The sequence below is a fragment of the Onychomys torridus genome, chromosome 4 (assembly GCF_903995425.1).
Source record: "Onychomys torridus chromosome 4, mOncTor1.1, whole genome shotgun sequence".
In the NCBI taxonomy this organism is placed as follows: Eukaryota; Metazoa; Chordata; class Mammalia; order Rodentia; family Cricetidae; genus Onychomys; species Onychomys torridus.
The window spans coordinates 777,451-803,208 of record NC_050446.1 but is presented as its reverse complement, the minus strand read 5'-3'; the positions used below and the strand labels follow the sequence as shown (position 1 = coordinate 803,208).

At 48.0% G+C, this 25,758-nt stretch overlaps 1 protein-coding gene across 2 annotated transcripts in view; it reads left to right on the top strand.

Annotated features, from left to right (window-relative positions):
* The first annotated feature begins 16,382 nt into the window (after positions 1–16,382).
* Nek6 (NIMA related kinase 6) overlaps positions 16,383–25,758 on the top strand; it is a 71,808-nt gene continuing 62,432 nt past the window's right edge. Inside the window, exon 1 of one of the 2 annotated variants that reach the window (XM_036183701.1) lies at positions 16,383–16,628. The gene's annotated coding sequence lies outside the window, so the exon portion shown is untranslated. Of the gene's footprint in view, positions 16,629–16,666; positions 16,812–25,758 lie in introns of those variants that run through there. The other variant, XM_036183703.1, reaches the window with a different exon arrangement.

Sequence of the window (25,758 nt, the reverse complement as noted above, 5' to 3'; positions counted from 1 at the left end):
TACAAATAAGAGAATGAAGGTTTGGAGAAAAGCATTGTGGGCAAACCTAACCAACTGGAGTTGGTACCAGCTCTGTCCTTACTCTGTTCCTAGGACCTCCCACTACTGGCACCAGACTTAATTACAGCCTTGCTGCCCTCAGCTGATTGACAGGTGAGTGTATCAGCAGAGTTTGGGACTCTGGAAGTTCACGCCATATATCATTAACTTTAATTATGTGAATTTGGGCTTCTGCGTGGGCCTGTGGAGCCAGAGCGTGTCCATGCAGCAAATAGGTGGAGAAGAAGGGTTGTGGTAACCTGGCCCCTGGCAGAGGCTGTAGAGAGGCTGCAGTAGAGTACTGTGTTTGCCAAGGTTTCTCCAGGTTCTCTTTGCTGGTTTCCTGCATGGGAAGGCAGTGGAGTAGAGGGAAGGGAATACTTGAGGACAGCCTCCAAACTCTTACCCTACAGTCTGTCTGTCTCTGCCTCTCCCTCTCCATCTTTTGTCACACACACAAACTTATGAATGCACAGAAACAGGGTTGTAGACTGCGTATCTGAAGCTTTGAAGAAGGAAGAATTTGTCTCCAGTTTCATCAGCGCCATTACGTCTTCGTTTCTAGGAAAGGGTACAGAAGAAGTCTGTGGCCCTGTCCTCCTGGCACAGATGGGTAACGGAAGGCCATTTGCATAAGTCCATTTCATAAATGGATACTACTTGTAGCACTAAGATTAGAAATAAAGTCCCTAGCCAGGTGGTGGTGGCACACATCTTTAATTCCAGCACTTGGGAGGCAGAGGCAGGTAGATCTCTGTGAGTTCAAGGCCAGCCTGGCTACACAGTGAAACCCTATCTTGAAAATAAACAAATAACAAAAAGAAAAGAAGAAATAAAGTCCCTTGCCTCAAGTGCTTTATTTTCCAACAGGGAGAGAGACTATGGCCACACGATGAACATGTCATATGGAAACAAGTGGCACAGAGCGCATCTGAGCCACTCTCTCAGGGGCCCACGACCCAGTGAGGGTGGAAGAACGACATATGGCATGAGGAAAGGGAACCTACCACTTCAGACGCCTCTCCTTTCCCCTAAGATTGCCTTTCTTTAAATTTAAAATTTTACTATATGGGTCAGCAGTTAAGAACACTGACTGCTCTTCCAGAGGACCTGAGTTCAATTTCCAGGACCCACATGGCAGCTCACAACCATCTATAACTATGTTTGGAGATCCATCCAATACTCTCCCACAGATATATATGCAAGCAAAACACCAATAAAATAATCAAACAATTAGAAAATCAAGGAAAATATAGAAAGTTATGTGATAAGGATGCACATGCTTGCCATACATGTTGAAGAATTAATCTTTGGGGGTGGTGAGATGGCTTAGCAGGTAAAGGTATGTCTACAACACAGAGAAAGAGGACATAGCTCTCAGTTAGTTATTCAGAACTACCTTGATACTGAAGCACAATGAAGACATTAGTGAAGAAAATTGTCAGCCTAGCCCAGGTGGTGGTGCACACCTTTAATCCCAGCGCTGAGAAGGCAGAGGCAGGCTGATCCCTGAGTTCAAGGCCAGCCTGGTCTAGACAGCAAGTTCCAGGACAGCCAGAGCTATACAGAGAAGCCCTGTCCTGAAAAAAAAAAGAAAAACTGCAGGCCTGTATTACTCAGGAACACAAATACAACAACATTGAACAAAATATTAGCAAACCAACTCTAGCAACATAATAAAAGGAGACTACAAGGAGACCAAATGAGGGAGAGGGAGCCAGCATCCAGAACTCAGTGTGGGGCAGGAGTGAACATCTTTAATCCCAGTGCTCAGGAGGCAGAGGCGGACAGACCTCTGTAGGTTTGAGGCCAGTCTGGTCAATATAGTGAGTTCTAGGCTAGCCATAGCCTTTACCTTGTCAAACACACACACACACACACACACACACACACACACACACACACACACACACGCAGAGCTGAGGGCAGGGGTCAATGTATCTTACCATATCAACAGTAAATAAGAGAAAACAAAAGTCCAATTTAATAGACACAGAAATAGCATTTGATAAAATTGGAAATACACTATGATTAAAATAAAAAGACGAGGGGACTAGAGAGATGGCTCAGTACTAAAGAGCACTGGCTGCTCTTCCAGAGGACCCAGGTTCAGTCCCCAGTGAGCCATAACATAGCTCACAACCATCCATAACTCCACTTCTAGGGGATCCATGCCCTCTTCTGGTCTTCCCAGACACCAAGTGTGCACATAAACAATCTTTTTTTTTTTTTTTCTAAAAAAGAGGTCAATAAATGAGGCACAGGGAGATCTTCCATAATCTGGGGAAGATAGCAACAACCCTGACAGTGAAAGACAGAACATTTTCTCCCTGAGTTAGGCACAACATCAGAATCTCCATGCTACTGCTTCTACTCAGCATTGTGTGTCCTAGCTAGGACAATAAAACAAGCAAGGAAGTAAAGAAAGTGGTAAGTAACTAACTTGTATTTGTCAAGATCATGGTCATCCATGTAGAGAAATCCCCAAAAAAATTACTGAAAAGATAAAATACAGATGAGTAAGTTTAGTAAGACCAATATGAAAAAATCAAAAACATTTATGTGTAAAAGCAATACAAATAGAAATACAATTAAAAACCAGTACCATTTATAATGTTATAAAAAAAAAACAAGAAAATTAAGGAGCAAATCTAGTAAAATAATATTTATGCACTGAAAAATAAAAATCATTTTCAAGGCAAATCCAGCAAAACCTAAATAAATGGAAAGATATACCATGTTCATGAGACCTCAGTGCTCTAGCAAAAAATTAGCAGTTCTGAAGAGTTGTGCCAGATCTTCTTCAAGTAATTTATGGTCAGTACAATCCTGTTCAAAAACCTGGCAGGCTTTTCTTAGTAAATGTTGACAAACTAATTCCCAGTTACATATGGAAATGCAAAGGATCTGGAAGAGACAAAATAAAATTTTTGAAACTGGCGAATTTGGGGTACTCATGCTAGCATTTTCAAGATTCACTGTGAGGCTACTGTGAATGAGGCAATGTGACGATGGCATCAGATTTGACCCCTGCAGGCATGAAACAGAATGGAGTCCAGAAACAGGCTACAGCTCATGTGGTCCGCTGATACTTGACACAAACAGAAGAAACAGAAATGATCCCATGTCCAAATTATATAAACTATCATCCATATCCAAATCTCCAAAGAAACTTAGCCCTTAACCCTCACAATCTAAATGTTAACTGAATATAGAGCCTAGGCTCAAATAGAAAGTTCCAGAAAATAGTGTAGGGAAACATCTTTGTGTCGTTGATAAAGCTTCCTTAGACAGGATTCGAGTGGCATAAGTCATAAAGACAAAATTTGAGACTGTAGGTGTTTCAGCTGGTGGAGCACTTGCCTAATGTGATTTGAATAAGAAGATCCCCCATAGGCTCATATCTTTGAAAGCTTGGTCACCAGGGAGTGGTGCTATCTGAAAAGATTAGGAGGATTAATCTGGCCTTGTTGTAGGAAATGTGTCACTGAGGGTGGGCTTTGAGGTTTCAAAAGCCCATGCCAAGCCCAGAGTCTGTCTCTCTCTGCCTATGGATCAGGATGTAGTTCTCAGCTACTGCTCCAGCACCTGCCACCATGCTCATGCTCATAATGAAAATAGACTAAATGAAACTGTAAGCAGCCCCCAATGCTAACGCTTACAAGTTATCTTGATCATGGTATCTCTTCATAGCAATAGAACAGTGGCAGAGACACCTAATGGACATGAAGCCTGTGTTCAACCCTCAGCTTCATACGGATAAAATGTGGGAGTGCACTTATCTAATCCCAGCACCAGGAAGTAGAGACAGGAGGATTAGAAGTTCAGGGTCATTCTTGGCTACACTGTGAGTTAAAAACCAGCCCAGAATATTTTAGACCCGTTGGCAACAAAGAAAAAGTTTTATAAATTGAACTTTATCAAAATTAAAAACACCTACTTCCTGTAAGTCCCTGTAAGAAAATAAAAAAGACAAACTAAAGAATGGGAGATAATGTCTGATAATAATGCTACTCAGAATTTTAAAATAACACAAAATAAAAAGTTAAATCATTATATAATATAATTGGCAATATACTTTATTTTATGCGTATGGTTGTTTGGTCTGCATGCATGTCTGTGTACCACATATATCCCTGGTACCCAAAGAGGCCAGAGAAAGGAGTCAGATTCCCTGGGATTGGAATTACAGACAGTATTAAGCCATCATGTGGGTACTAAGACTCAAACCTGCTTCTCTGGAAGAGGAGCCAGTGCTCTTAACCACTGAGCCATCTCTCCATCTCCTAAACAGGCAACAGCTTTAAAGACATTTCTCCAAAAAAATATAAGTGAGATTCTGACTCTGAATCTGTGGCTTTTGGAAGAGAAGACCAGAAGCTTCCCCCTTTATAATGCCTCCTGAGAACCAGGCCTGGTGGTTCAGACCTGTGATCACACCTACTCAGGAGGCTGAGGCAGGCAGATTGTAGGTTCAAGGCTTGCCTGGGAAACTTAGTGAGACCCTGTCTCAAAATGAAAAGAAAGTCGGGTGGTGGTGGTGCACACCCTTGATCCCAGCACCCAGGAGGCAGAGCCAGGTGGATCTCTATGAGTTTGAGGCCAGCCTGGTCTACAGAGCGAGGTCCAAGACAGGCACCAAAACTACATAGAGAAACCTTGTCTCAAAAAAACAATAAAAGCTGGGCGGTGGTGGTGCACACCTTTAACCCCAGCCCTCGGGAGGCAGAGGCAGGCGGATCTCTGTGAGTTTGAGGCCAGCCTGGGCCACAGAGTGAGTTCCAGGAAAAACAAAAACAAAAACAAAAAAGAATAAGAAAAGATGGGTTGGGGATTTAGCTCAGTGGTAGAGCAAGCGCAAGGCTCTGGGTTCGACCCTTATCTCCAAAAAGAAAAAGAAAAGAGGACTGAACATGAAGCTCTGTGGTTGAGTCCTTGCATTTCATGCTGGAGGCCCTGGGTCCCTCCCCTGTACAGAGGAGAAAAAGCCTCCTTGGATGCCCTGGATCATGGCAGAACTTCTATGGGATATTGTACAGCAGTTGAAATAGTGTAGAGGGAAACCCACATACACCACTCACAGGGAGCTATCTAGACAAACCCTGTGGTGAAAACACATGCCTGACTTTTGTGTTCCAGAAGTCAACATTCTCAAGTCAACATTTGCAATCCCAGGACTCAGGGAAAAGAGAATAAGTCAAAGTTTGAGGCCAGCTTGCTTTATATAAGGAGTTACCAGAAAGCTAGGGCAAAAGTTGAGATCTTCAAATTATTATACTAAGCAAAGTAATCTAAACTCAAAAAGACAAAGTTATGTTTTCTGATATGGGCAGACTGTAGATTTTTAATTTATATATAAATATTTAGGCCATAAAACAGAAAGGAGAACATGAGAAGGGAAGTGTGTCTTAAGGAAGGGGAACAAGGCAATAGAATACATGCAACATGGAAGAGGAGTGGAGACTCCTGGGACTTAGGGTGGTGGTGACGGGAGGCGAGGGGAGGGGATGGAGATGAGATCAGAAGGGGCAGATCAACAAAAACCAAGTATATATGGAAATACCATAATGAAACTGTAGTGGTATTTGTGCTGGGGAGAGGAGAGAGAGGTCACATGCTTCCTGAAACCCAATATTTCATTTGCTGATTTGAAAAAAACACAACTTTTAAAAAAGTTAGGATAGTTTGGGTTTGCAGCTCAGTCATATTCTGCCTCACATGAGATGAGCCCCCATAGAGGTGGAGATACAGGCCACAACTTCTCCTGCTGGCCTAGACCAGCTCAGGCCTCCTTCACTGGTTTGGAGGGAGGATCTGGGCACAGAGGGAGAAGAGGCATGCTTCCCCCTGCCACAGTCTGCTCTGGAGAATCTGCCAGCAATCCAGTCTACAGGGAAGGACAGAGGGACTTTCTGTAGATGGACAGGGAGACCTCAACTCTGATGTGGTCTCTGTATGGAGATGATGGCTGCCCTGGACCAGGCTCTGGGGCCATCATCCCATCTGATTTTCCCAACAGTACTTTGATTGACAGAAGAAGGTTGAAAAGAAGGGATGAATTGTCAAGGTCACAGGCACACAAGTTCAATGTGTGCTAGCTTCGGACCCAGATCTCCTGACACAGGATTGGGCTGCCCCTACCTTGAGGGCAGCTGCGAATGGGTAGCACCTGGGGCAGAGGGGACATTTGCAGACACTAGTGTTTATGTGACTGAGTGCGAGGGACAATCCCATCTTAACCTCTGTTTGTCTTGGAAAGACCCTCCCCTTGGCAAAACTATTTTCTAGTCTGTAATTTATACCAAGGGCAACAGGGAGGCAGATTTGGCTTGACAGATGAAGGGGTTTGGGCCAAAGGCCAGTCCATCTTGTAGGACTCCCACTAGGCCCTTATGGGAGTGACACAGCTGTCTTCCTTCATCCAGCCCTCTTCTGGCTTGGGGGATCCCCTAAACTCAGACTGCCTCTGCCCAACACAGCTGTCCAAATTCAAACTGTCCAAAATCAAACTCTATAGATTTCCATAAAAGGTCAACTCTTCCCTACTGCCTGGCCTTGGCCGACTGCCCCTCCTCTGGAGCACTTTTTCCCCACCTGGAGACTGTGCAGTGTTCCTCAGGGGGAGGGGGAGAGGCTGAGGCTGAGCACAGCAGGAAGTACTGCCCACTGCACAGTGAGAGCTGCGAGGGGTGTTAAAGAAGAATGTTGTGCAGAATGCCAGCCCTGTGGCCTGGGAATAAGCTAAGTTAGGTCAGCCTTGGTCTGTGCCCTTTAGAGCTCAGCCCAGAGAGAGACAGGTCAGCCAAACAAGGCCATAGCAGCTTGTGGCAGTAGGCTGCAGCCAAGGGAACCACCCAAAGAGGCAAGAAAAACCCTGTCTGAGGTCAGATAATCTTCACAGAAGGATGGGCTTTTGTCAAATCACTGAAGGCAATCTGTAGAACCCTCAGTGTCTGCTAGATGAATATTAATATTCTAGGGAAGGGCTTTGGGTACAGGTCCTGATGGATGAATAAGAGTTTGTCTCCAGGGTGGGGAGAAAGGACACTCCAGGGAAAGGGAACAGCATGTACTGAAGTCTGATGACCAGAAAAGGCCTGGCATGCTTGTCTAGGGGTGGCAAAAGGGACAAGTCCTTACCTGTGTGCCATAAATGTTCATAAGCAACAACCCTAACAAAAGACAGGCTAGCAGGAGGGAAGTGGAGAACATTTATTTGATCATAGTTTGGCACAACACAGGAGCCCTCAGACTGAAGCCTCCAGAGGCGAGATGAACCGTTTGTGTGCTTAGCTTCTTCAGTAGAGTATGCACACACATGTGCAGAAACATGATTGGACCAACTGGAGTGAGCTATGGAGGTGGGCTAAGTGGAGAGAACCAGCTAGGTCATAGATCTGTCTGCATATTCCTATTCTCTTTGGCCCCTTAACTGTATCATTTCTTCCTCCTTAGGTGTGGGGTGGGATCCTTCCTTACCAGGTCAGTGAGAAAGGCTCCTTGGTCTCTTACCTGCATAGGCAGGGGAAGTTGTAGTGACATTTTGAGTTTTAGGGCTGGTATTGTTGTGTGTGGGGTCTAGTTTCTAGGCCTGTCTTGGGGGAAGAAAAATTCTACATTCTCTGATTTGTCTAGGGTGAGGAGGAGGGTAAGAGACAGGAAGCAGAAGGTCCCAAAGGAAGTTTGCTTGTGAGACATTCCCTTGGAACATCATTTTCTGAGCCCCAGGCATGGCAAGGCTGGAACACAGAATATGCTCTGGGGGGTGGTGGTGGTGGTGGTGGAAGAAAACACTGAAAAGGGTACAAATGCCTGCCTTCACCTCCAGAGCACTGGGGTTACAGGTATGTGTGAACTCTTCTGGTATCTTCAGCAGTAGGATTCAAATCCAGACCCTCCTGAGTATTAAACAAGCACTCTATCCTAAGCCCAGGAAGACTCTTGAATGGTTTAGGTAACACATCTCTGATGTGGCACTCACTCCACACAGGTGATCTAGATAAACAAACACTGTCATGGAAGTTTCTGGAGTCTGCATACCCCAGGTATGTAACATCTGTTTAGTGATGGTGACTAAGGTCTGTCTGGGTCTAGGCTCTGTTCTTCGAAGTGGCTGATGAAATTGGTAATGTGTGCACTGAAGGAGACGATTCAAGTGGTAGCAGAGTCACACTTCCCTGATGCCCCCTGGCTGTCATGGATTGCTCTCCCAGGACCCCTTGAGCATTAAAGTGGCTTCATAAGCAATAAATAGCTTTGAGCCTGGCTGTCCCGGGCAAGTAGGAATGGACGACCCTGGTAACTCATAGAGATTCTGAAATGGAGATGGAGACCTGAGCAGATGCGATAAGGAGTGTCTTGGGCAAGAGGGTGCTGTGTTCCAGCTTTTGGAAGCCTTCTACAGGATGTGCTAACTGTTGTCACCTGTGTCTCCCAGGTATGGCTTTGCAGGCTAGGGTCTGCACTGGGGAGGGGTGACCTCTTAGGATCGATGCCTCTTCTTGTGTTTTTTTTTTTTCCTAGTTTGGGACTCCCTGCTGAGCCTGGGTTTTGCTAACTGCCAGAAAGGCTTTATTACAATTTACTAAGTCAAGAGGCTTTTAGCCTAGAAGTTAATAGGCTCAGTAAATGTCTGACTCCTTGACCAATGAAAGAGAGTCCTTGTCCTGGGATCCGGTCCACCACTATTCGGGGGTACCTAAACCAATCATCTTTCTTGCTCTTGGACTGGCCTAAGCTGTCCTGCCTCCCTGTCCACCCCATTTAGGAATTCTTACCCCTTTGAAGTTCATACAAGAAGGCCTCTAGCCTGCAGACTGGCTTTTCTCTCTTCCTTCCCATTGGGGGCTGGGTTGGGCTTGCAGCTGGTTGGGATTGGGGAACCTCTCCCCAGACTGTTGCTCTACAAGGCCCCTCAATACACTGTTGTAGGCAGAATCTACATTCCTTCACCTTTAATGTCACCCCTGGGAACAAAGGGAAACCCGAGCCTTCCATCTGCTGCTGAGTGGAGGAGGTGGGCCAGGCTGGGTGGAGGGGGGACTGGGTAGAGAGCCTCAGCTTCTGCCTTCCCTGAGAATGGAAACCCAAGGCCTCCCTTCCCTATCTGGCTGCCCAGGGAACCAGGCTTTTGTTAAACCTACTTATGGAGACTGAGCTCTAAGACAAAAGAGATGACCACTGTACAGAAAGGTTCAGAAATTTCCCACACCTACTCAGTGCCAAGATCTTCCCTTCCCTTCCCCTTTAGGCTTCTAGGATCAATCAGAAAAGTGAGTTTACTAGTCCAGGGTCACAGAGCCAGGAAGAGAAAGGAGTTAAAAATCCAAGTTGGTTTCACAGTTCCCCTCAACTCTTAGGTTCCTAAGTCCCAGATGCAGCTGGAGTTACCCAATGCATCTGCACCCTCTCTCAGGGGGTGAAATTACTCCCAGCAGCGTTTATTTTCTCCATTGGTGTAAGCCTACACTCCACTACACACTGGAATCAGGAGCAGAGGTTCTAAGCTCAGCGGTGAAGCATTTGGCTTGCCTGTACAGGGTGTGGCTTCCATCCTCAGCCTGATTCTTTCTGCTCCAGCTGTGGAAACTGAGTCCTTCTCTATCTCTGTGTTAATCTTGATCCTCCCATGGAAGGGGTATGGAAACGGAAGAAGGCAGAGAGAGGTTGGGAGGCAACCACAGAAACTGGCATTTGGGGGTTCTGGGCAGGTCCACTGCCTTCCTCTGCCCTTACCCCTTCCCTTCATAAGGATCACAGCCCACCTTCCACCACAGCAGACAGATCAGGTACAGCAGGACAAATCTATATAGGTATCTTTTCAGGGAACATGTGGTGAAAAAGCAGTGACAAGCTCAGCTCTATAGATATCCAAGCAGATAGGTAATGCTGGGTTAATTAGATGAGCTAATACAGGGCAACATCAGTTGCTAGACTATAAGACATACAGACTTTGGTAATAATGTTATTTTCTGCCATACATGGGGTTGGTATGATTGAGTTCTGAAAATGGCTCCCTCAAAATAGAGGCATTAGCCACAAACTAGTGATTGATGCTCTCTTAGCCTCTTGAGTGCTGGGGTTACAGGGATGGGGCATCACGCCCAGCTGGGCATGGGAATCTTCAAGGGTAGATTGCTCAGCTGTACAAGTTCTTGCCTTATGAGAGTGAGGACCTGAGTTTGATCCCTGTATAAAAACGCTAGGTGTGCTGGTGTGTGCTTGTAACCACTGGAGAGGCAGAAGCAGGAGAATCCCAGGGACTCTGGCTAGATCATGGCCCAGTTGATGAGCTCTGGGCCAATGGCAGACCCTGTCGCTTGTTCTCCTTTCTCACAAGAGACAAGCTGTGGAAGCTAGACTCTTTCTTCTCCTAAATGAATCATGGGAATCAGAGACCCCTTTCCCCAAAACTACACCATCTAAAAATACCACTTCCCTGTGGTCTTTAGAACTAGCTGTTAAGACACCTTATCTGATAGCAAATCACATGACCTTCATTCCAGAGGCATCCTGCCCTACACTCAGGAGGAAAGAATGCTAGGAAGGGCCTAGAAGAATCTGTACAGACAGGCCTAGCTGGGTCCAGTGCTCTGCAGATGGACTTTTGTCCAATCCTGACTCTGTCTACCTGAAGGTGGACTCTTATCTCACCATGACTCCACATGGCCAAAGGATGGGTGGATGAAACAGTTCAGCAGGCAAAGGTGCCTGCTGCCAAGCCTAATGAACTGGGTTCAAGCCCCAGGACCCATATACTGGAAAAGAGAGAGCTGACTCCACAAAGTTGTCCTCAGACAGACAGACAGACACAGACACACAGAGACACAGACACACACACTAAATTAATTAAATGTTCATCCTGGGTCTTTGAGTCTTCCATCTGAAGGCGCCTGTGTCATGTAAAACTAGGACAAACACATTTATTGTCCTTTTCCCTCATTAATCTTCTCTGTCCTACGGCTGGGGCTGTTTATGATGGTCCTAGAATGGATTGTGATGTTCTTTCCTGGGGTATCTCCTCATCCCCAGCCTGGTAAGAAGCATGTTCTTGCCTACAGTTCCTGATGAAGGATCAAGGACCTGGCTTAAGGCCACATCACCAGGAACTGGGGAGCAGAGCTTTGAACTCCCTCCAGAGTCTAGGTTTCTGGCTAGAATCCTTAGCTCCAGCTCTGCCCTAGGGCACAATATTATGGTATTCAGCTCCAGGCTTCAGGAAGAATGTGCAGGGGCTAAACAGCTGCCTGACCCAGGGTTCTGATGAGCAATTCCGGTCAGAGCCATAGGTTCTGGCTCCCAGCCACACAGTATTTGTACCTGCCTCTGTCTTCAGAAGCTCTGAAGCTCTGTCTCACCACCTCTTCAGAGTGAGCATGAACCACCATATCCTTTCAGGGAAATCACCCCAAAACAACAGGAGTTACAACAGCCAGGGACCCAGAGCACCTGTGGGACAGAGGAAAGGGTTTTCTGTCTTGATGAGGGGTTCATCCACCTTGGCATAAGGATGCTGCTTTGGAGCTACAGGTGGGATTCCAAGGTAGCCATTATTCCCAGTTTGGCATTTAAGACTGGAGACAGTTAGGCCTCAGGCTGGAGAGCTGGCTCAGTGGTTAAGGGTACTTGTTCTTACAGAGGACTGGGTTTTGATTCCAAGTACCTACATGGCAGCTCACAACTGTAATTCTAGTTCCAGGGGATCTGATGCTCACTTCTGGCCTCCTTGGGCATATGATGCACATACATCTATGCAGGCAAAATAGTCATACCCATAAAATAATAAAATAAATCTTAAAAAAAACCCACCAACAACAAAAAACTCCAGGTCTTAGTTGGGCTTGGTGGTTCGCATCTATAATCACAACACTCAGGAGACAGAGGCAAGAAGATTGAATTCAAGACTAGTCAGGGTTACACAGTGAGACCTTATCTCAAACAAACAAAGATTTGCAGTTCCAGCCATCTTCCTCCCCATGTCACCTCTAAAATGGCTGTTGGTATATGCTGGTGGCCAGGGCTGAGAAAGCCACACCTAATCCCCACCAGGCCATGCACTTCATGTTTGGGACTGAAGGATCAATGGTGGGCGTGTCACTGGCCTTAAATCCAAGGAGCCCTTGCTGTCATCTGGCCTGAGAGCAGCCAGCCTAGTCTAGGCCGTGGCCATGCAAGAAACCCTTAGGGCCAGAGCAGACTCCCCTAGGAAATGTGGGAGGGTTACCTAGCTCCTTTACCTGCTCCCAAGGCCAAAAGGATATTGAATACCCAGAAAGAAATAATCAGGGTAGGACTGGTCTACTGGGTTCATATCATATTTGTCTCCAGCCCCTCATATGTGGCAATACAGAGAGATGCAGGAAGCAGTCTAGACCCACCACATGTCCTATAAGTTTATGTTAGGACTGGCGAAGATCGCGGGCAGGAAAACGCTTGTATTGCAGTAGGAAGACCAGATTTGGTGAGCTCCAGGCCAGTGAGAGATTTTTGTCTCAAAGGAGGTGACAGCATTTCTGAGGATGACATAAGATTGTTCTCTGCTCTCCATACACACAGGTACAGACACCCACACATACCCTCCCACACCCCCAGACTAGGTGACATGAGGGTGTCCTCTGCCACACCCCCACCTCCCAGTACAGGCACCCCTATACATCCTCCCACACCCCCAATCACCTCACACTCACATTTAGAAAAGGTGTGAAGTAGAACACTGGCTCATCTGCGAACTTTCCCTTCTAGGACCGGATGCCCACATAGGAAGACTCATTTGAAGAAGGAGAAAACCGGGCCCATTGCTCACTTTGTTTTCGATGGGCCAGTTACCATTCCATTCAATATCAAGTGTGGAAGGTGGTGCTATGAGTAATTGTCTGGACAGCAGGTAGCACCTTGTCTGCCCTGGGTCTGTAGGGGTTTCTGGGCACAATGAATTCTGATGTGTCCAAGGAGATTCAGGGGGCCAAGATGAGTCCTGTATCTCCCTTCTGCCAGAAGAGGAAGGTGACCAAGTCTCCAGCCATTATTTCTCTCAGGCCAACAACAAGCATCCTGAGCTTTAAAGGCCCATTAAGGGCTCTGGAAATGACTCAGTTGGTAAAGTGCCCACCAAGCAAACTTGAGGACCTGAGTTTGGGCCCCAGCACCTACATGACAAAGTCATGCCAGAGCATGTAATCCTAGTGCTGTGTAGCCAGACAGGGAGATCTCTGGGCATCACTGACCAGCCAGCCTGGCCTAATCAGCAAGCCTCAGGCCAATGGGAGACTTTATTTCAAAAAGAAAGACACCAGCCAGAGAGATGGCTGAGCAGTTAGAGCACTTGCTGCTCTTGCAGAGGACCCAGGTTAGCGTTCCAGTACCCACAGAGCTCACAACCATCTGTAATGCCAGTTCCAGAGGATCTGTTGCCCTCTTCTGACCTCCACAGGCACCAGGCATACACGTGGCACACATACATACATGCAGGCAAAACATTCATGCACATAAAATTAAATTTACAAAATCAAGGTGACTAGCTTCTAAGACAATATTCAAAATTGACCTCTGACCTTTACACCTAGATACACTGACTCCAGGAGCCAAAATGACACCCCCAGGACTCTTGCCACATTTGTGGTCATCTAGAAGCTACAAGCTCCATTTCAGTGGAGGAACAGTGCAACTAATGCCTCTAAAACTCCTGTGGTGTTCACAGGCTCTACAGAGGGTCCTCAAGGTGACAAAGCTGAGAAGACCAGCCAAGGGTATCTCTGAAAGGCTCAGTTCTGGGTGTTCATTATGGGGGATTCAAATCAGGCTTTGAAACTGTGACCTGAAAACTGGATGTGGTAGTGGTGTTTTAATCCCATCAATGGGGAGGCAGAGTCTGGATGATTCCCGGGGTTCTTTGATCAGCCAGTCTGGCCTAATTGGAGAGCCCCAGGACACAGTGAGACAGTGAGAGTCCCCCAAGGGCATTTCCAAACAGGCAGGTATCTCCAGGTGGAGGGGCTAGGGTATTGCACACCTTTCCTCCAGCCCTGCCCTTCAGGAAGACCATGCCAGTGATCTTCCAAGTGGAAGCACCTTTGGGGTGAGAGGGCTGCTGTGGAGAGAGCAAACCTGGCACTCTAGCCACCACTGGAGTTGGCAAGACCCAGCTTCCTAGGAAGCTAAGGCAGAAAGCTAAGACCCAGGAGTTCAAGGCCAGCCTGAGGAACATGAGCTCTCCCGCCACCTGTCCCCCCCACATATAAAAAACACATAAGTAAATTACTAAAAGCCTACCACCAAGAAGCCAGTGAGGAGTGTGTCAAGGTATAGTCTGATTCCCATGATTCCCTCTCCCTGAACTGCCCTCTTGCCTACATACCCCAGCAATGGCTCATTCAGGAGCAAATCCCACCCAGACTCACACCTCTCTCCTTCTGTGAGCCTCTGTGTCTTCATCTGCAGCCCATGAAGGTACAGAGAGAGTCAAGATGGTTTCTCTTCCTCTATTGCAGAGCAAGAATGAAACAGTACAGCGTCATCCTGAAAGTCTCCCGGCAGACGCAGGGCCTGCCCTGAGACCACATTCCCGGTTGTGGCTGGCAGTGGGAGGCGCAGACAGGCCTAGTGCCCTGGGAGGCACAGACAGGCCTAGTGCCCTGGGAGGCAGCCACTCTAAATCTGGGAGGCATTTGCAAGTACCTCTTCACAGTGACTCATTTTGGGACTCACTAAAAACTCCTGTGAATTGAAAACAAGAGTGGCTGGGGCTGAGGTCCTTGTACTTTCCCTCTTCCCTACCCTGCTGAGACATGGGTGCTGCAGGGAATGGTGAAGTACTCAGAGCTAACTGAACTTGCTTTTATGCCACAGCATGTCAGTAGGTTCTGCAACTCATCTGGCCAGTCCACAGCCAGTGAGAAGGAAACAGGAGTGGGGAGGTTGCCCACCTACCCTTAAGACGGCAGAAGCCTTACTTAAGCTCTTGTGGACTGGGCCTCAGATTCTCTTAACACTCAGCTATGGACAGCTTGCTTGTAGCCAGACCTCTAAGGATCATCACTGGGTGTGTGACCTAGGACCTTTTGCTTGACCTCTCTGAGCCTCAGTTTCCTATCTACAACATGCCACAATTCACAATGTGTTCGTTGAAGTCAGAGACAGCTTGCTAGAGTCAGATCTCTGCTCCAGGGACAGTGACTACTAGCCTCTATGCTCTGGGCTGGTGACCACACCTTTCTTACACCAGCATCTTAGAGCCAGGTTGCCTAGCAATAAGGTGCTGAAGCCAGACATCTGTCATCTGCTTCCAGTTCAACACTCACCACCTTGGGGACTTTGGGAACAAGCCTCATCAATGCCATATAAGAAATGGACACAAGGGTGGCATGACACCTCTCTTACAGGGGCTGAACTCCACAAGGCAGGCAGAGGGGCCAGAAGTGAGACCTTTCCTCCCCACAGGTTGTGGCCTGATGGCTGTGGAAGAGTAGGTTGCTGAAGAACACTCAGCAGGATGCCACCCTGTGCCCAGCCAGTGTAGCCCACTAATGGACAGCTGGCAGGTGATCTGGGATACACAGACAGTCTAGTTAGAAGCAGTAACTCCTGTCCCAGCCAGGAGCATCCCCTCTTGAGGGGATGTGGAAGTCCCCTTATTTGCTCCCCAGAGAAGCTTGGACATCCTAGTGTGGTTGTTAAGTAGTCATGATTAAGACTCTTTTTGTTTTTTAAACACAGGCCATACAATGTGAAAGATGTGTGGAAGTCAGAGACAGTCTGCTGGAGTCGGTTCTTTTCTTCCACCACGTGTGTCTGGAGGATCAAACTCAGGTTCCCACCAGGGTATTGGAATGGTCCCCAGTGGAATCATTGACTCTTTGCAGAACCTTTTGCACATTGACCTGGCTGTCCTGGAGTACCCAGGGAGGCAGTATCAACAGGAGACACTGGTGCTTTGGGGGCAGAGACTTGGATCTACCCTTGGAGCCTATTTCTGTACCTGTATTGAGCACTATTTGTACTATTGCACACAGTGAGCACTATTTTTTAGACAGTGTCTCATGTAGTCCACGCTGGCTTGGAATTTGCTGTAAAGCCAAGAATGACCTTGAATTTCTAACGTTCCTGGTGCTGGAGTAACAGGTGCTGAGATTAGGAAAGCACTCTTCCTAGTGAACTTCATCTCCAACACCACTCTCTGGATGGGTCAATTTCAATCGGGCTAGAGTTCTGATAGGGCAATGTCAGCTGATGGGGACCCCATGGGCATGGGGAAGAGTCCACGGGTTGGCTACCGTGCGAACCTGCATCTCTAGAGTCTAGGGCCCTCGTAGAGGGGTTCAGTGACCAGGACTTGGAGTCTGGGCCTCAGTCTTCCCACCTGGGCTGGACGGTTAAGAGCCTAGGCTAAGAGCGCGCCCCCGGCGCCCCCCTTAGCCTGCGTGGCGGCCGCGCGCACGGGCGCAGGGGGCGGCGCGGCCCCGCTGCGGGGAGGGGCGGGCGCGCGGACGCGCGCAGAAGTGGCGGCTGAACCCGGCAGACTAGCTGCGGCCGCGGTTGCGCCAACTCGAGTGCAACCCGCGCTCCGCCCGCGGCTGAGAGAGACCCCGGCTCCGGTGAGTGGCCTGGGGCCGGCAAAGGCCGCGAGCCAGGGCGTGGGGCTGTCGCCCCAGGCGGTGGGCGCGCGCGCGTGCCGGGGGAGGCGGCGGGGACGCCCGCTGGAGGCCGAGGCGTCCGCGGCTGGGCTCCATCCGCCCCGCTGCACGGGAGTGCGTGCGTGTGCACATCGGCGGTCCAGGGTGAGTTTGGGGTGGACCAGTGCGGGTGGACAGGCTACGCTCCCGCTTATCCGTTTATCGAGCGTTTACGGTAGGTGCCTGGGAGTACATATGCCCACGTGTCTGAACGTTCCCGAGTAAGTGTGGTCACACGTGTTTAAGATCCAGGCTGAGCACCCTACACTGTATGTCAGTGTGTGTGATGTGCCGGCTGACCCTGGGCCGGATTTTGTGAGCCTGGGGCTTAGGGACAGACCCACAGATCCCCAGAGTCTGAGTCCGGTGGAAGCCACTCAGCCAGCCTTGGCAAGACTCTGCATGGCCACGCAGGCTGGGGAGCGGGCTGCACTGAACTTGAATTGAGGTTTTCAAAACATGTCTGAGTTCCCCGGCTTTGTTCGTGGCTGTTTCTAGCTAGGCCAGATTTGGACTCTGCCCCCATACCTAGGGGTTAGGCCCTAGGGAGACCCAGGGCGCCAGATAATTGCCCTCTCTGCCTGACCCTCTAAATTAATCATATTCCCCTGATTTAACTGAGCCCCAGAGACGGTAACAAATGGGTGACAGCATGCTTGGGACACATCCTCTAAGGGCTGTCCTTGCGGTTTTGACTGACAGTTTGTGTGTGTTAAAAATCTCAGTTGAACTGAGTTTTAACTGCTTTAAAAGCAAACTTTAGAAAGTTTTTTGTCTGAACTTTTCTCCACTGGCAAAATTCAGCTTGACTCTCTGAAGGGAAAATGTCCTTACAGGAGTCTGGTGTGTGTAAAGAGGGGCACATAAAAAACCCCTGTTGCTAACGGGAGAAGAATTTCATTGAATGGGTGCCCAACTCCCACAGGAGGAACTTAAGCAGTGAACTTTGGACATCGTCTTTCAGCGGACAAAACCTGGAAGGAAACCAAAAAAAGACCAGGGTTCTTTTTTCCTCTTTGTCCTGAAAACTGGAGGAAAAAAAAAGTCCCCACCTTCTGGATGTGTTGGAACTGTTCCCCTCCCCCATCAGGGCCAAACTCTCCCTGGATCCCCCACCCCCAAATAAAATATGCCTGTGGGGAGCGGAGGAGTGAGTCACTCCCTGGCAGAGGGCCCCACAGCAAACATTTGGGAAGGTTCTTGCCTAACTTCCCAGAAGAAAAGGCCTGGGATTTAAAATGGTCCCCGTGGTCTGAGACTCTGAGCCTGGTATGCTTCAGAAGTGACTTAAAAAGTCATTTTGCTATCTCTGAGAACTCAAGCCTCAGACTTAAGCAGTGGTTACGATTTAGAGCTGTTAATAGAAATGGAGAATCTGGCCTTCCCAGGTGGCATGTAGAGTGAGGAAGGAGGAGGGAAATGGGGTTGAATCATTTATGGACTACCTACTGTGTGCTGAGAATGTTTCTGGGGGCCCTTAACTCTCTTGGTATCCTACTCTGTTTTTGGTTTTGTGCACAAGGAATCTGAATCATACAGAGATCAAGCATATGTCCCTGGGCCAGCCAGAGAAGGAGGCAACCAAAACCTGAGCCACCTGCCTGCCTTCGAGGTCCTTCCTCTTTCCATTGGGCCCAGGACTTGACATTCACTTCCTAAGGTGCATAGCCTAGGCGCTGAGGACTTGAACACTCATGTACTCAGGGCTCACCGTAAGTCAGAGGTATTGTCTCTATTATACAGGCGAGAAGACGGACACTATGAGAGATGAACTGGCTGGCGTGGTTTTTGGAAAGTTGTACCATGACTGGTGGCTCCCATTATTGTTCTGGGCTTGGTGCACAAAATTTGAAGTTATTTCCTCCCATATATATGCTCAACAACATTGTAAGATAAGAACTGTCATGGTGCCCAAGACGGAAAGAGACTATAGAGTATGCAGTAGACCCAGAATTTGAACCCAGACTTGTCTGGACAGAGTCTGTAGTCTTCCCCTATACTTGCAAAGTCAATATCCAGGTAAGTTGATAAGCTGGTAAATGATGAAGTCAGGATTTAAACTCATATCTCTGATTCTGGGACCAGCCTTCTTAACTTGAAGGCACACAGGCTACCTTTATTGTATTTGCTCTTTCCTGCTGGGTTCCAGCATGCTAGGAGAGGTCTTCCCAAAGGCCACCGAGCCACTAAAGTGAAGTCTTTCCAAGTGTCAGAGGTGAACAGACCATTGTCAAAAGGGGAATAATATTTCCCTCCTCTTCTCAGGTTGAACCAGAAAGGGAGGTGAGGGTGGAGGGCTTGGTGAATGATTCAGGATTAGATAGGGTTAGTTAGGTGTGGTGGCTCATGAGGCCGAGGCAGAAGGATTGCTTTGAGTTCTAGGCCAGCCTTGACTTACATATCAAGTACCAGGTTACCCAGGATTATATAAGACACCATCATGTAAATAAATAAATTAATTAAATAAACAGCCTAGATACAGGTTGGTACATCTAAGTCCTTATTGCAGGCAAAGCTAGACTCTGCCCTAGGAAGAGCCCAGCCCTCTGACCTTGTGGGAAGATAGGGAGTGAACTGCCTCAGCGCCTTACTCTCATTCTGAATATCTGACATGATCATTTTTAAAAAGGCTCCTTGTCACCTGTCGTTCAGAACTGGGTCTGCCAGTCATTTCCTCATTCACTTCCGTCTCTGATGTTTGGCAGGAGGACTGTGTGTAAGGACCTGTGTGGTTTGGGCTGTGCCTGCCCAACTCTGTGTCCTCCAGCATTAAAAGTTATCTCTTCCCCTTCCAAGAATGTCTGCAAATTGATGAACATTTGCAAAGTGCTTTGCAATGTGATGCCTTAACGTAAGGTGTGAAATAATAGATCTTAAGGGAGGGCTCAGCCTCAGTTCTGGCGTTGATAGATTTCTCTCCATCTGGCCTGTGATTTACAGAGGTAAAAATAGGCCTTGTTTCTATGTTTTTATTTATTTTAGTTTTTGCTGATGTCATCATAGGCAGCAAAGTACACATACCTTTTTGCTAGTCCTTCGGATTCGGGACTCTGAGGGGCAGGGAGATTGTGGAACAAGGTATCATTTAGGATAGTTGGGTATCTCTAAAGGGTTTGGAAGTTTTTGAGCAGGCAGTGGATGATGTATTATGTTCTCAGTTCTGCCACCAGGTAATACCAATGTCATCTTTTTTCTTCTCTCTCTCTCTGGTTTTTTGAGATACAGTTTCTCTGTGTAGTCCTGGCTGTCCTGGAACTCCCTTTGTAGACCAGGCTGGCCTCGAACTCAGAGATCCACTTGCCTCTGCTTCTCAACTGCTGGGATTAAAGGCATGCGCCACCATTGCCTGGCTCTTTTCTTTTTACTTTTTTTTGAAAATGTTAGTAGAAACCCCCCCCCCCCAATTTGGTGACATATACACAATCCATTTTCAGACCAAACCTGTAGCCTTCTTAGACCCGAGGTCCAGAAAGAAGTAGTATTGGGGTGCATCCATTAGTGGTGTGATTTCCTGTGACGTTAATCTTGGGAACTTGAACTTGAGAGTGTGATCTGGCATTTTGACATCTGTCACTCCAGCAGGACTTGCTGTGAATACAGACTCACATATACAGGGGACACTTGTCTCCAATTCTTGACTCCCCACCCCCCCCAAACACATAGGTGACTTCTCTAGAAACTAGTCTCCTAGGCAGGCTTCTTGGACTATGCTGGGCCAAATCACAACACCCCCTAAACCCCTTGGTCCCTACCCCTGGAGCTGGGCCCTGAGGGCTGTGAGATTGCAGGTGGGGCCACTGCATTCAGTTCCAAAGGCTTTGGCCCACATGGAGCTGTTCTTTCTCTCTTAGACTTCTGTGTGATGGTGACCTCATAGAAAAGAAAAAGGGGGCTTTGTGTAGGAATTCCACCCAGTGTGAAGGAATGCCAACAGACAGGGAAGGGGCGGGTAGTTACTGTGGGAAGCCTGAGGCGCCTGCCTTTTCCCCAAATTGTTTAACCCTCACACTTCAAAATCAGGGTGGCTCTTGAGAAAGAGATTCTTTTTGCTTTGTTTTATTTTTCAAGACAGGGTTTATCTGTGCAGCCCTGGCTGTCCTGGAATTCACTCTGTAGAACAGGCTGGCCTCAAACACACAGAGATGCACAGAGATCCATCCATGTTTGCCTCCCAAGTGCGGGGGGTGGGGGGGGTGGGGGGATTAAAGGTGTGCGCCGCCACCATCCACTGGGTCCCCCTGTCATTGGAGAAACTACTGGGTGCTGCCTCTCACACAGCACTCTCAGTGCAGGTGGTGGACAGGTTGGAATTGTTCAGGACCCTTTTTCTAACATCTGTCCTTCAGCCCCTTAATCTGGGAATTTCTGGGAAAGAATCTGCAAGGGGACATGGTGCCCTTCTGGTGACCGGTTACAGTGGTTCACAGTGCTAACAGAGCAGCTCATCAGAGCACAGGGTGGAGGTGACACTGGAGGCTACTCAGGGTAGACTTTGAGGATTGGAAGCTGTCCAATTGTGCATTTTACACATTGGAAACTGAGGCCCTGGAAGGGTAAGATATTCATAATTAAATTAAGAATGTGAGCTTTGGGGCTGGAGAGAGGAGGGGTTAATGGTTAACAGCATGGGCTGCTCTTCCAAAGGACTTGGGTTCCATCCCCAGCACCCACATGACAGCTTATAACTGCCTATAACTCCAATTTTAGGGGATCTGATGCCTCCCTTTTCTGGCCTCGAAAGATACCAGGCATGGTGCAGACATACATGCAGGCAAAACACCCAGACACATAAAATTTAAAAACAAAGAATTTGCCAGGCATAGTAGACAGCAGCAGCTTGGCAAGAAGCCGGATTTCAGTGCTGGAGTGGCCCTCCTGGCATCTCAAGAAAAGGTTTGGACATCTGTGTTTGCTTTCTTCCCACCACTCACCACAAGTCAAGACAGTTAGCCCCTCAGTTTGGGTAGGAAGTTGGAAAGTCTCTGAAGGCCTGAGAGCTGTGTTCTAAAACACCTCAAGGGTGTTATGAAGTGAGGCAGATGTTTTGTTAATTATTTATATAGTGTGCCCCAGCAGAGATCTGTGCTGATAGGAGTGGCCATCCTCCTGTCTGCACTAAGGGTCACTGGACCTGAGGGAGACCACATGTATTATGGGAATCTTCCTGGGCCATTTGGGGCTCTGTTAGATTGGCTCTCTCTAAAGGCAGAAAAGACCCTGACTTCCACCATGGCTGTCCCTCCTCAGGAGCTTCCTCACACCTGAAGCCCACCAGGCTTGTGAGGGAAAGTGAGGACAGATGCCTGTGGGGAGAACCATGCCCCTGGGGAGGCCCTTGGTTCAGGCTTTCCTCAGCCCAGCCTCCCCATCTTGTCTATCAGGTGGGCTGGATGCATCTGGTGATGGCTCTGACTTATCACACACCAGACTGACTTTAGGATATGGATACTGAAAAGAAAGGGGCCTGGGGTGGGAGCCGTGTCTGAAATTGGGCTGAGGATGAGGGGTGTGAGCTCAGAGAGGAGAAGCAAACTGCCCTGCCTTCTTGTAACCTGTGGCTGTTTAACCTAGACACCTGCTCAGGCCAGAGAGCCTATGGTGTGGAAGCAGATTGCAGTCCCTACATCTGGGAGGAGGGGGAGGGGATGAGGAGTAAGGATGTGATGAGTGCAGGGCTTCCTTTTGGGGTGATAAAATGTTTTGGAACTATGTAGCAACTTGGCTGTGCAAATTATGAATGTACCAGATGCCACTTTAAAATGGTTAATTTGGGTATAGTTTAATGGAGCACTTATCTGGCATGCGTGAAGGCTGGGTTGGATCCCCAGCACCACACACTCCCACAAAGGTTAATTTTATGTGAAGGAAAACAAAACCAGAAGGGATTCCGTTACTAAAGACAAAAAGCCCCTCTCCTGCCCCGTTTACAGGTAGGGACAATGAAAGGCAGAGAGCATGCCCAGCCTGAGAGCCTACGGAGCTGTCCCGTGGCTCCAATCACATTACTCTCACAGCTTTCAATCCATGCGTCATGACTTCCGGGCCTGAGTTTGGGGGTAAAGCAGAGCACCTGCAGTCTGGAGCAGGCTGAGTGTACTCTGGTCTCGGAAAGGGAGATATTCGTGTTGTCTAGCATGTGGCACACCCATCTGCTCGTTCAAGAAACATCCTGAGAGATCTTGAAGAGCACCCAGGTTCAGTTCCCAGCACACATATCAGACAGCCCACAGCTTCCTGTAACTCTAGTTCCAGGGGATCAGATGCCTTCTTCTGGCCCTCTTTGGGCACTTGCATGTACATAGTGCATATACATACAAGCAGGCACAAACATACATATAAATAAAAATAAATTTAAATTTATTTTGAGATCTCAATGGATAGCTCTGGCTGTCCTGAAACTCACTTTGTAGACCAGGCTGGCCTCAAACTCAGATATTTTCCTGCTTCTACATCCCGAGTGCTGGGTTTAAAGGTGTGTTACTGTACCTGGCAAATTACAAAATAATAATAATTAATGATTTATCTACTTTATTTTATGTGCATTGATGTTTTGCCTGCATGTATGTCTGTAGGAGGGTGTCAGGTCCCCTGGAACTAGAGTTACAGGCAGGTGTAAAATGTGGGTGCTGGAAATTGAACCCAGGTCCTCTGGAAAAGCAACCAGTGTTAACCTCTGAACCATCTCTTTTTTTTTTTTTTTTTTTTTTTAAAAGAGGTCTTGGGGTAGGTAGGGCTTGCACAGAGTCCCCTTATGACCTCAGCCCCCTCCTTGGGGCAGCACCCCTTTCATCCTCACTGCAGGAGGCAGGCTCAGAACTGTGTAGGAATTTGTGAATGTTCTCTGGGAGGGATCTGATGGGCCTCACTCTGGGAAGCAGGAGGAGTTGGGAGAGTGAGTAGCATTCTGGCTGGGAGATAAGAGGTTTTGTTGGGGCCTCAAAGGGCCGTGGTGAGGGCAAGTGGACCACAGAGGCCGTGGGCTGACCTGGGAAAACATGAAGTGAGGCACTTCTTCCAGCCTCACCAACCATCCTGTCAGAGGCTTCCCTGTGCGGGTCTGCTGTGTGTCATGTCCTAGTCCAAATTTTACCTCAGTAACAACCTGAGTACCCATATGCCCACGTTAGGGATGAAAAAACAACCAGGCTCCAAGGTAGCTGGTTTTCTACTGCCACCGTGAGTGCTGGGAGGAAAAGCACAGCAGAGGGCATTATACAGAGTCAGGGGACAGTTGCTACCCTCTGGAAGTGCCTACTGTGTGAGCTGGGAGAGGGTAGCCAATTCTAGCCTTCCGAGCAGCTGGAAGAAACAGCATGTACCATGGTCCTGTGCTGAGGGCATAGGGTATCAGTTTTCTATTTCTTCCAGATGAGAGTGTCATTCCATAGGGCAAGACTTGGTGTGTGGCCACAGCTGTGTTCTCAGAACCTGGCACATAGTAAGAGCACAATTATCCAAATATTTCTGTGCACCAGCATGGTGACATGGTGTTTAAACATTTCAGATTTGGGGGCATTTCAAATTTTCAGGTTAGGGTTATTCAGTTGGTAAAGTCTATGCTATATTCCCAAATTCAGTTAATTCTAAAATCTGAAACAAGGGGCTGGAGAGATGGCTCAGTGGTTAAGAGTACTTGCTGCTCACTCTTCCAGAGGACCCAGGTTCAATTCCCAGCAACCACATGTCAGTTCATAACCATGTGTGACTCCAGTACCAGGGGATCTGATCCCCTCTTCTGACTTTTATTGGCACCAGGCATGCCATTGGTACACAGACATTTATGCAAGCAAAAAAAAAAAAAAATCCATACACCTAATAAATAAATAAGTAAAATCTGAAACCTTCCCGGTCCCACACATTTCAGATAGATACTCAACCTACCGGAACAGCTGAGTTATGGGGCTTCCTTCCTATGGTTCTTTGCTGAATGTCTGTATAGGAGGGCTTAGGGGTATATGCACCTCAAAGCTGCTTTTTAATTTTGTTGGGGATGCTAGGAATTGCATCCAGGTCTCCTGTACATGCCATGACAGCTACACTCACAACCTTAAACTGTGTTATCTGTCAAGTACCTTTGTTGTTTAGAGGGAGTGTTCTTTGTGAGGTGGCTTTGAGAAGGGGAAAGAGTTAATTTCCTAAGCAAGTTCTAGAGTCCCCCATCCCCAGGGGAGTGATCCCCAATTCTGCCCCAACCTGAAAAGTGAGGAACCTGGCCTTATAAGAGGAAGCAAATCTCTTGTTCATTTGGCCTTGGTGGGTATCTACATGGTAGCAGACAGTAGAGGCAGCGAGCCTGCCTGAGGGTTACAGGGTCTGCTGGGCCCCTGAATGGGTTACTCGGGACCTCAAGCATGCTCAGGCGCTTTGCTCTCTTCTGCAGGAATCCCAGTGGCCTTTGTGTTTGCTCTCAATGCCAGCTTCCTCAGCTAGTCCACGAGAACGTGAAGACTGGAGTTCTGTCTGTGCACAGTCTGGGGACAGTGTGGAGACTGTGGCTCTTGGAGCCAGCCTGGTGGTGACAGCATGGCACGTGGTTTTCTGTGAGGGGTGATGGGCAGTAGGTCCTGTGCTGCCCTTAGGCTTGGCACTCCCAACAGACAGGTTCATGGTGCTGTTCAGCCTAGGCTGGAGCTGGCCATTTGGGAAACAAAAGAATCAGACCTCTGTCTCTCTTCCTAGGAAATATGCAGAGGAAATACCTGTACCTTAAGTTGTACATAGGACAACCCCCCTTTCCTGGTCTCTTAAGGGCAGTGGTGTGTTAGAGTATTTTATTGTTGGCTGGGGACTGGAGAGGCAGTTTTAAAGAAGCATCCAGCCCCTGGCATGTGAGATCCTGGATGCTCTGATGGTTTATGGGGCAGTGTCTCTGAAATCACATACTGCCAAACATTCCTGTGCATATGGCCACTGTGATGTGCTAATGTTAACAATTGAGATACTGAATTACATAGGAAAAAATTCCCTTTTTCTACTCCTCAGGGGTTACTGGAGAGCCTATATGTCTCAGGCCTAAGGGTACTACACAGTATAAATCAGACTGACAGATGGG